Here is a 12,013-nt window from a genome sequence, read left to right on the forward strand (position 1 = left end):
GTGATAGAGAGGAGCTATAGGCAAGTAGTCACACTGGGGCTTGGGGGGGGGGGGTGACAGATAAGTGGGCAACAGTCAGGAGAGGAAAGGGTGAGTGTCAGATACCAGAGAGTACCCGTGTGGCTGTGGCTGTTCTGCTTAACAATAAGCACTCCTTTTTGAGGCTCAGAAGGGTAGGGAAAGGAAGAGAATGGCAGCAATGATAGGGGACTCTATAGTTAGGGGGTCAGACAGACAATTCTGTGGATGCAGGAAAGAAACACGGATGGCAGTTTGCCTCCCAGGAGCCAGGGTCCGGGATGTTTCTGATTGTGTCCATGATATCCTGAAGTGGGAAGGAGAACAGCCAAAGGTCGTGGTACATATTGGTACCAATGACTTAGATATGAAAAGGGAGGAGGTCCAGAAAACATGCTACAGGGAGTTAGGAAGGAAGTTGAGAAGCAGGACCTCAAAGGTAGTAATGAGTATAGGAATAAAGTGAGATGGAGGATAAATGCATGGCTGAGGGATTGGAATGAGGGTAGGGATTCAGATTTCTGTATCATTGGGACCTCTTTTGGGGCAGGAATGACCTGTACAAAAAGGAGGGGTTGCACTTGAATCTGATGGGGACTGATATCCTGGCAGGGAGGTTTGCTAAGGCTATCAGAGGGAGCTTAAGCTAGAATTGCTGGGGCGGGGTGGGGGGGGGGGGTGTGAACCGAACTGAAGAGATGGAGGAAGGGGTGGTTGGCTCACAAATAGAGAAAGCTTGTAGGCAGTGTAATAGGGAGGATAGGCAAGTGATAGAGAAAGGATGTGCTCAGACTGATTGTTTGAGATGTGTCTATTATAATGCAAGAAGCATCATGAACAACGCAGATGAGCTTAGAGTGTGGATCAGTACTTGGAGCTATGTTGTTGTGGCCATACAGAGACTTGGATGGCTCAGGGGCAGGAATGGTTACTTAGAGTGCCAGGCTTTAGATGTTTCAGAAGGAACAGGGAGGGAGGCAAAAAAGGTGGGGGCGTGGCACTGAGGTCCATGAGGGATAACTTCTTCACTCAGAGGGTGTTGAGAGCGTGGAATGAACTAGCAGTGGAATTGGTGGGTGTGGGTTTGATTGTAACATTTAAGAGAAGCTTGGTTAAGTAGAAAGTACCTGGATGGGAGGGGTATGGAGGGCTATAGTCCAGCTGCAGGTCAATGGGACTAGAGAGAATAATAGTTTGTCACAGACTAGATGGGCTGAAAGGCTTGTTTATGCACTATAAGTGCTCTAGGACTCTATGTGTATGTGATTTATCTGATAGGAGAGTCAATCCCACTCTGAATTGGGAAGGCGAGGTTGTCCAGGGAATACCCATTGAGAGGAGGTGCTAGTACATCATGGTCCTAGTTGCAGCATTGCTCCAAAAGGAGTGTTGCAGTGGGAATGACGTCACACTTGGTGAATGTCTGGTTGAATTTCATGAAAGACACAACATCATTTGAAAATAGCTGTGACATGTTTCCAGCTGAGGAGGGGTGGAGAATTATCTTCAATTGCATACTGCTGAAAATAACAGCATTATTTGATTGAATTGTTGTCTGGGGAAATGCTGAATATGTTTCACTGCCTTAGCTTGAGCAGCAACAATTGTATGTTTGCAGATTTTCTCTTCAAACTCTTTTTTCTAGATATTTGATCAATAGGATCAAACAGATCATTCAGTATCATCCTTTTCTTCACATACATGATTTTATGAATCTATTGAAGTCTTTGTTTTTCCTATTCCTTCAATTATCTTTTCATCTGGATTTGTATCACTATTGGCATTTATTCTGTGTAATCCCATTTAACTACAGTATGTTCTTTTTGAAACTAATTGCTTAAGTTACTGTATTTTCATGCATAAGACTTGTTTGCCTTGAATAGCTCCATTAGCTGGTAACCATTGCTTGATAAAGTATGGAGTAGTGTCTTTCTTGCAAAAGTGGGTTTATGAGGTATGCAGGGAGGAGTAGCACCTCTGGTGAAGGGGCTTGTTGTGTCCATTCTGGGGCAGCTCACTCACCTTTGGTCCCCACTGGACACTCAGATCTCAGCTGTGGCTTCAAGTAGCTCTTTGCATGTGACAGCGGCCAAACCCTGCCAGGGCTAAACCAGGTGAGGGTAACTGGCGGCCTAATACCCTGGTGAGATAGGGACATACCTGTCCTGGCATGCAAAGTCAGCTCGAGCGACTGGGTGGATAAGATCTACAGTGAGACTCAATGCCATAAAAGTGGTACTGCAATGCTCTGTGGAGAACGAAGGGCCTGACAAGGCACATAAAATGCCATGGTCAACAACTGTAACCAAGGAAGAACCCAATTTGTGATGCTTGTTTGTACCACTGGACTCAGACTTCTGAGGTCAAAAGAGTGGAACTTTAAAAACTCTCCTACACAGGTTTCCTTTCCTCATTGGACACAATGGGCAACCATCCAGTTAGAAAAGTAGGATCCATGCATAAAATTAATTATTAGAAAATTATAGTCATGATCCTAATGATGCACTTCAGTGTGTTCTCCATGAAATGCATGAATAAAGGGATCTTGATTTAAAGTTCAATATTATCGAGGGAAAGCTAATTCAACATGAGCTTTGCAATATCTTGCATCATGTCATCAATCTGATGAAAAGCTCCGATAATAACTTTGGGAGAAGTAGCAATGATGTTAATAATTGAATTAATTAAGAAAATGGTCTTTGGGTAAATTGGTTACAGCGACTTGAAGGATGAGATGAAGAGTATATCACTTCTCTGAAAACTGGTTGTAGAAGATATTGTTACTCCCAGGAATGATTAAAAGTAATAAAAATTCAGCTTTAATTATTCTAGTCAGAACTGGCATTCTGTATTTTTTAATGGTTGGAATATGGTGAGCAGCATGCACACCAATTTTTTGATGAAAAGTCTCGATTCAAAATGTTAACTGCTGGCCTCCTCCAGCGCTTTATGTGTTGCTCCAGATTCCAGTATCTGTGGTCTCCTCTGGCCTCAATTTTTCATATGCTTTCTTTATTGAGAAGATGGTATCAGAAAATTACCCCCAAGACATCGGGAATGCCCTCTTGAATTGTGATGCTGATTGTTAAATAAGACCATAAACCATAAGATAAGGAGCAGAATTAGGATGTTTGGCCCATCAAGTTTGCTCTGCCATTTCATCATGGCTGATAGTTTTACTCTCAGCCCAATTTCCTGCTTTCACTCCATATCCCTTCATGCCCTGACCAATCAAGAAATATACATCCCTTCATGCCTTAAATATACATAAAGACTTGGCCATCACAACTGCCTGTGGCAAAGAATTCCACAGATTCACCACTCTCTAGCTGAAGAAATTCCTCTTATTCTCTGTTCTAAAAGGACATCCCTTCATTCTGAGGCTGTGTCTCAGGTCTTAGTCATTCCGACCAGAGGAAATATCCTCTCCACATCCACTCTATCAAGGCCTTTCACCATTCGATAGGTTTCAGTTAGGTCACCCCAGATACTTCTAAATTCCAGTGAATACAGGCCCAGAGTCATCAAATGCTCTTCATGTGACAAGCCATTTAATCCTGGAATCATTTTCAAGAACTTCCTTTGAACCCTCTCCAGATTCAGATCATCCTTTTTAAGATAAGTGGCCCAAAACTGCACACAATACTCAAAGTGAGGCTTCACCTGTGCTTTATAAAGTCCCTACATTATATCCTTGCTTTTATATTCTAGTCCTCTTGAAGTGAATGCTAACATTGCATTTGCCTTCCTCATCACAGACTCAACCTTCAAATTAACCTTTAGGGAATCCTGCACAAGGACTCCCAAGGGGGGTGGGGGTGGAGCTTAGGAGGACGATGGCACCTAACAGCAACTCCTTTGCTTGTATCTTTGGAAACAGCTCTATTTCTATCTTTAATATCTCTATTTTTCCCTTTCAGGGTTCTTTTGAAGACCCTGACCTGGAGTTACACACTGACTTCAGTTCTTTGTGGGAAAGGGACCTACTCTTGGGGTCCTGCGACTGGCCGTTATTCGATATATCAAGGACGTGGCTGAGAAGATTCACTCACCTTTGGAGTTTTGGGATTTTGTGGCGCTCGAGGTGGGCGGACTCAAGGGAGATGGAAGGTCTCTGGCTATGTGCCCAGAGACCCGAGTTCTATGAACACAGAGCTCAGAAAAGTGACGCAATGGACTTTTAACATTGTAAATCAGTGAGTTGATTGTTATGTCTCCCCTCTCACTGTGAAACAGAGACATCGCTTTTCTCCTTATCAGGGAGTGAGAGAGCCTGTGGTATGTCAAATTACTGGGTGAACGAGTAGTCTTTGGGGTATTGCAAGTCTTTATTGAAGATTTGCTGCATGCTTGAGTGCTCAGTGGGGGGTGCTGATGCTTTTTTGCTGGTGGAGGAGGAGAATCATTGCTTTGCTGCTGCATATGTGTGGGAGGGGGAGCTGGGGGGCTTTGGGGTTCTAACATTTAACTGTCATTCATTCTTTGAGGCACTCCTCTGCTTTCATGGATGGTTGTGAAGAAAAAGAATTTCAGAATATATATTGTATACATTTCTCTGATATTAAATGTACCTTTGAAACCTTTGAAACATTAGATTTTTGTATTTTCATTCTATTTACAAAATAGTCAATCCTCTCATTTCTTCTACCATAGTGCATTACCATACACTTCCTGATACTGTATTCCATCTGCCACGGGGAGGAACTCAGTAGGCCAGGCAGCACCTATGGAAAAAAAGTACAGTCGACATTTCAGGCTGAAACATTGACTGTACTTTTTACTGCCGGTGCTGCCTGGCCTGCTAAGTTCCTCCAGCAATTTGTGTGTGTTGCTTGGATTTCCAGCATTTGCAGATTTTCTCCTGTTTCCATCTGCCACTTCTTTGCCCATTCTCCTAATCTGTCTAAGTTCTTCTGGAGCCTCACTATTTCCTTAAAACTACCTGCCCCTCCACCAATCTTCATATCATCTGCAAACTTTGCAACAAAGCCATCAATTCCATTATCCAGATCATTGACATATAGTGTCAAAATAATTGATCCCAAGTCAGACCCCTGTGGAACACCACTGGTCACTGGCAGCTAACCAGAAAAGGCTCCCTTTAATCTTGCTGTTGCCTCCTGTCAATCAGCCATTGCTTTATCCATGCTAGAATCTTTCCTGTAATACCATGGGCTTGTGGCTTGTTAAGAAGCCTCACGTGTAGCACCTTGTCAAAGGCCTTCTGAAAATCCAAGTACCCCACATGAACCATTTCTCCTTTGTCTATCCTGCTTGTCATTTCTTCAAAGAATTCAAGCAGATTTGTCATATAAGCTTTTCCCTTGAGGAAACCATGCTGACTACATCCTATTTCATCATGTGCCTCCAAGTACCCCAAAGCCACATCTTTAACAATTGACTCCACCATCTTCCCACCAACTGAGGTCACACTAGCTAGCCTATAATTTCTTTTGGCTCTCTCCCTTCTTGAAGAGTGCAGTGACTGTTATAACTTTCCAATCTTTCGGAAACATTCCAGAGTCAAGTGATTCTTGAAAGTTCAGCCACCACATTTAAAACCTTGGTGTGTACACCATCTGGTCCAGGTGACTTATTTACCTTCAGACCTTTCAGTTTTCCCAAGAACCATCTCCCTCTTCATGGTAACTTCATAACTTCATGACTCCTGTCACCTGGAACTTCCACCATTATGCTAGTGTCTTCCACAGTGAAGACTGATACAAAATACTTTTTCAGTTTGTCCCCCATTACTACCTCTCCAACATTGTTTTCAGCGGTCCGATATCCACTCTTGCCTCTCTTTTACAGTTTATGTATCTGAAGAAACTTTTGGTATCCTCGCTAGTATAATTGGTTAGCTTACTTTTGTATTTCATCTTTACCTTCTTAATGACATTGTTAGTAACCTTCTATTGGTATTTAAAAGCTTCTCAATCCCTTAGCTTTTGCTCTATTATATGCCCTCTCTTTGGCTTTTATGTTGTCTTTGACTTCCCTTGTTAGACATGGTGGTGTTATCTTGCCTTTAGAATACTTCTTCTTATTTTGGATATACTTATCCTGTGCCTTCTGAACTCCTTCCAGAAATTCCAACCGTTATAGCCATTATCCCTCCCAGTGTTCTGTTCCAATCAATTCATGCCGACTCCTTTCACGTGCCTCCGTAATTTCTTTTATTCCACTGTAAGACTGATACATCTGACTTTAGCTCCTCTTTTCAAAAGTTTTGGGTGAATTTGATCATATTATGATCACTTTTCCCAAAAGATTCTTTTACCTTAAGCTCTTTAATCAATTCTGGTTCATTGCACAACACCCAACCTAGAATAGCTGACCCTGCGTGCTCAACCATGAGTTTCTCTAAAAAGCCATCTCGTAGGCACTGTAGAAAATCCCCCATCTTGGAATCCTGCACCAAACAGATTTTCCCAATCTATCTGCATATTGAAATCCCCCATGACTATTGTAACATTGCTCTTTTGGCATGCATTTTCAACGTCCCGTTGTAACTTGTAGACCATATCCTTACTACTGTTTGGGGGACTGTTTCTAACTCCCGTTAGGGTCTTTTTACCCTTAAGGTTCCTTAGCTCTATCCACAATGATTCAACATGTTCTGACTCTCCATCATCTCTTTCTAATAATTTAATTTCATATTTTACCTACAGAGCCATGCACCCCACTCTGCCTTCTTGCTTGTCTTTTCAATACAATGTGTATCCTTGGATATTAAGCCCCCAGCCATGATCCTCTTTCAGCCTTGATTCAATGATGCCCACCAAATCATATTTGCCAATTTGTAACTGTGCTACATGTATATCATCCTTGTTCCCTACACTGCATGCATTAAAATGTAACTCCTTTAGTCTTGTATCCAGCTTTCTCGATTTTGTCCGCCTTTTACATTGCAACTCATCCTATTGACTGCAATTTTGCCCTATCAGCACCCTCTCCTTGCTAGGTGTCACACATTGCCTCTATTTGTAAATTAACTACCTCATCATCTGCAGCATCACTCCAGTTCCCATTTCCTGCCAAATTAGTTTAAACCCACTTGAACAACTCTAGCTAATTTGCCCTCAAGGATATTGGATCCCCTTGGGTTCAGGTTTACCTATCCCTTTTGTACAGGTCATACCTTCCCCAGAATCCACACATCTGAACTCCTGCCCTCTGCACCAGTTTCTCAGCAACACTGTGATGATCTAGACCCACAAAATAGAAACATAGAAAACCTACAGCACAATACAGGCCCTTCGGCCCACAATGCTGTGCCGAGCATGTACACATTTTAGAAATTACCTAGGGTTACCCATAGCCCTCTACTTTTCTAAGCTCCATGTACCTATCTAGGAGTCTCTTAAAAAACCCTACCGTATCCGTCTCCACCAACATCACCGGCAGCCCATTCCACCCACTCACCACTCTCTGTGTAAAAAAACTTGCCCCTGACATCTCCTCTGTACCTACTTCCAAGCACCTTAAATCTGTGCCCTCTTGTGTTAGCCATTTCAGCCCTGGGAAAAAGCCTCTGAGTATCCACCCGATCAATGCCTCTCAACATCTTGTAACCTCTATCAGGTCGCCTCTCTTCCTTTGTCGCTCTAAGGAGAAAAGGCCAAGTTCACTCAACCTATTCTCATAAGGCATGCTCCCCAAACCAGGCAACATCATTCCAAATCTCCTCTGTACCCTTTCTATAGTTTTCACATCCTTCCTGTAGTGAGGTGACCAGAACTGAGCACAGTACTCCAAGTGGGGTCAGACCAGGGTGCTACAAAGTTGTAATATTACCTCTCAGACTCGATCAGAAACATCCTGGATCCTGGCACCTGGGAGGCAAACTACCATCCGAGCTTCTTTCCTGTCTGAGGAAATCGCCTGTCTGAGCCCCTAACTATAGAGTCCCCTATCACTACTGCCTTCCTCTTCCTTTCCCTACCCTTCTGAGCCACAGAGCCAGACTCTGTGCCAGAGGCTTCCCCCAGGTCGGTCCCTCCCCCCCAACAGTACTCAAACAGGAGTACTTATTGTTAAGAGGGAGAGCAATGGGGGTACTCTCTAGTATCTGACTCTTTCCCTTCCCTACTTGACTATTACCCACCTATCTGTCTCCCGATCCCCCGGTGTGACTACTTGCCTATAGCTCCTCTCTATCACCTCCTCACTCTCCCTGACCAGACAAAGGTCATCGAGCTACATCTCCAGTTCCCTAACGCGGTCCCTAAGGAGCTGCAGCTCGCTGCACCTGGTGCAGATGTGGCCATCCGGGAGGCTGGGAGTCTCCCAGACATCCCACGTCTGACACTTGATACAGAACACCAGCCTCACAGACATACTTCCTATTCCTCACAAGTAGCTTACCTCACCTCGATACATTTTTGCCAAAGCCCCGTTGAACTAAAGCCCTCCTACTCTGTCTCCCTTTCCCTCTCTGTCGCCCGCTCCTCAGACGCCCGCTCTATAAAGCTGTCTTCTTTTGTATTCTTCCCGCTGGTCTAATTCGCTGACTTCCACGTGGTTGCGCAGTGGTGCTTCGATCAAAATGAGGCGCTCAATGCCAAATAATGAACAATGAAAGATTTAGCTTTGTTTTTGAATAAAGATTGCACTGAGATTTTCTTTACTGAAAGTAAGTGATGCATTAGTGTTGTTCTAACAAAACAGAGACATAGAAACATAGAAAACCTACAGCACAATACAGGCCCTTCAGCCCACAATGCTGTGCTGAACATGTACTTACTTTAGAAATTACCTAGGGTTACCCATAGCCCTCTATTTTTCTAAGCTCCATGTACCTGTCCAGGAGTCTCTTAAAAGACCCTAACGTATCCACCTCCATCACTGGCAGCCCATTCCACTCACTCACCACCCTCTACGTAAAAAACGTACCCCTGACATCTCCTCTCTACCTACTTCCAAGCATGTGAACATAAAAAAGAAGTACAGTAACCTTTTCTAATTTGGAGATTCAGAGATTAATCTTTGTTGTTACAATAGGATATTACTGAGAGAGTGCTCTGGGTGGAATGGTGAAGATTATTAGATCAGGGTAATTCTACATCCACCTTCTTAATCAGGGTGCATTGCAGGATCCCATTGTTGTCTTTTGCGAAGAATGAGGAAGCTCTTCTTATAGCCTGGTCATTCAGTGAATTCCAGGGTGATGGTGTGAATCCCTATTTCAGTCCATTGCCGTTTCACGAACAGAGGCATTAAAGAGAAAAAATGCATATGACCGTGACACACCTTCACTGAGGTGACTGGTGAACCTGTCTATCCAAATTCAATTTTGGCAATATTTCTACTAAGAGCATTTGGAAATACAGGACAATGGAGCATTGGCTACTTGCTCCATTTTATTGTTAATTCTCATTTGAACAATCAAACCTCAGAACCTTGGATAGAAGATAAATCCTGCCATTTAAAACTAATAAATGAGTAACTGGTTTAGTGATGGATAGGAAAGCATAGCCTACAGTTTCGATACTTCCTTTGTGTAACTGACTTTTCAACTGCAACTGCAGAAACCTGAGTTTTAATTAGAAATAATCTAATATTCTAAATATTTCTAAATTGTTGCTTTAAATCATAAGATTATTTTTATGCTTGTTGTAGCTCTTTAACAGAACGCTTTAATTTTTATTGTTAAAATATATTCCCATTTGCAATTTCTGATCATACATGCAGTTGCCTTTTGAACTTCATTGCCAAGACCACAGTAGATTTATGACAATGTTTTTATTTTCCTGACTCCTGAATTAATGTTTCATCCTTTCTGTTAAGTCTTCGATGTGTATGTGTCTAGCAAATCTGTATCAATTAATGATAATTACTGTCCTCAATCAATGTTTAGTCAGGACTTCTATCCATTTTTTTTTTACCCTAACCTTGTCTCGATCAATTAATGATGGAAGTTGCAAATGATGGAATATGGATGGTGATCAACCATTAAAATAGCTTCAGTATTGGGAAGCACCACCTACCACTTCAGTTATATTGTCTAACCATTAAATCATTTAGATAGAGGAATATGTAACACAATAACTGCAAACTTAACTATTAATTTTCCAGCTCCCAAAGTCACAAGAGAATGCATAATCAACAAGAGGAATAATATGATTAATTAAAACCTGTTCCTGGAGATTGAGCTCTTTATATCTGCAGACAACCTCCAAATAGAATGTGAAGGACCAAGCCGAATTTGTGGCCTTTCTGCCAGATTGTGTGAATGTTATAATAGCACTAACTAAAAACAGTCATGGATCTTTAGGCTTCCAACAGTCTGCTATTTAGGATAACATTATTACTGGATAGATTAATTAACCAAGGTAAATTAAACTTCCTATAGGTATTTCAAATTAAAATACAGTTTGGGACTGAATTAAACTAATGGAGATAAAAAAAATCTTGTGTGTTCTATAAAAGGTGTGCAGCTGTATTAAATTTCAACCCTGGCAGTGAAAGCAAAAACCTATCCCAAAGATTTCGCAAGCACTGTTGATGAATAAATAAATATTTCCCAGTTATACCACAATTAGCTTGTTTCGTCTATTTCTACAATTAAAATTCCCCAACTTTATTTTCCGGGTTAGGTATTTTAATCAAGTAGTCGTGGATAAAACACACAAGAAACACAAGAAGTACCTGACGGATATTTTCAGTCCTAATTGAAACGCTACCTCTGTACCTCCCTCTGCAATTGAATCCTCAACTTCCTAACCAGAAGACCACAGTCTGTGCGGATTGGTATTAACGTCTCCACCTCGTTGATGATTAGTACTGGCACACTTCAGGGATGTGTGCTTAGCCCATTGCTCTACTGTTTCTATATCCATGAGGCATAGTTCAAATGCCAGTAATTTACTGTTGATTTGTTGACAGAATTTCAGATGGAGTCAAGAGGGCATATCACAACATCAACCTTGCACTCAATGTTAGTAAGACCAAAGAGCTGATTGTGGACTTCAGAAAGGGTAAGATGAGGGAACAAGAAAAAGAAACAGTCCTCGTAGAGGGATCAGAAGTGGAAAGAGTGAGCAATTTCAAGTTCCTGGGTGTCAATATTTCTGAGGATCTCACCTGTTTCCAACATATTGATGCAGCTATGAAGAAGGCAAGACAGCAGCCATATTAGGAGTTTGAGGAGATTTAGTTTGTCATCCAATACACCAGAAAATTTCTACAGATGTACTGTGGACAGCATTCTGACCGGCTGCATCACTGTCTGGTATGTGGTGGTGGGGGTGGGGGTGCTACTGCACAGGATCAAGCTTAGGAAGTTGTAAAATTAGTCATCTCTGTCATGGGTAGTAGCCTCTGTAGTATACAAGACATCTTCAAGGAGTGGTGCCTCAGAAAGGAGGTGTCCATTATTAAGGACCATCACTCAGGACATGCCTTCTTCTCATTGTTACCATCAGGAAGAAGGTACAGAAACCTGAAGGCACATACTTAGCAATTCAGGAACAGCTTCTTCCCCTCTGCCATTCGATTTCTAAATGGACATTGAACCCATGAACACTGGCTCACTTTTAAAAATATTATTTTTGTTTTTGCATGACTTTTTAAAATTTGATTATTTTAAATTTAATTATTTCATTTATGTATATATACTTACTATAATTCTTTTTTTCTTTATTTATCACATATTGCATTGTACTGCTGGCGCTAAGCTAACAAATTTCACAACATATGTCTGTGACATTAAACCTGATTCTGATTAGGATGTTTGTCCACTGAAGTCTCATCAACCACTCAATTAGATCATGGCTGATAATTTCACCCCAACTCTTTTACCCATTACACCTTTGCTGTTAAGTAATTTATTCATGAGAAGATTTAGATACTTTACGTGGCTCATTATTTTTATGCATTAGCTTACGGACCAGGTTTTAATATAGCTGCCCACCTGTTTGTTTTCAGATTCATGCAGTATTCTATTGCAACAAAGCATCTAAATAGATGAAACCACCACCCTAAGGGTTTTGAT

General features: G+C 41.8%; 1 protein-coding gene across 2 annotated transcripts in view; it reads right to left on the bottom strand.

Moving 5' to 3' along the window:
• The window catches only part of LOC140732153 (contactin-associated protein-like 2), a 1,811,541-nt gene that overhangs the window by 177,356 nt on the left and 1,622,172 nt on the right, over positions 1 to 12,013 (bottom strand). The window lies entirely within an intron of this gene.

Source organism: Hemitrygon akajei, chromosome 8 (genome assembly GCF_048418815.1).
Source record: "Hemitrygon akajei chromosome 8, sHemAka1.3, whole genome shotgun sequence".
NCBI lineage: Eukaryota > Metazoa > Chordata > Chondrichthyes > Myliobatiformes > Dasyatidae > Hemitrygon > Hemitrygon akajei.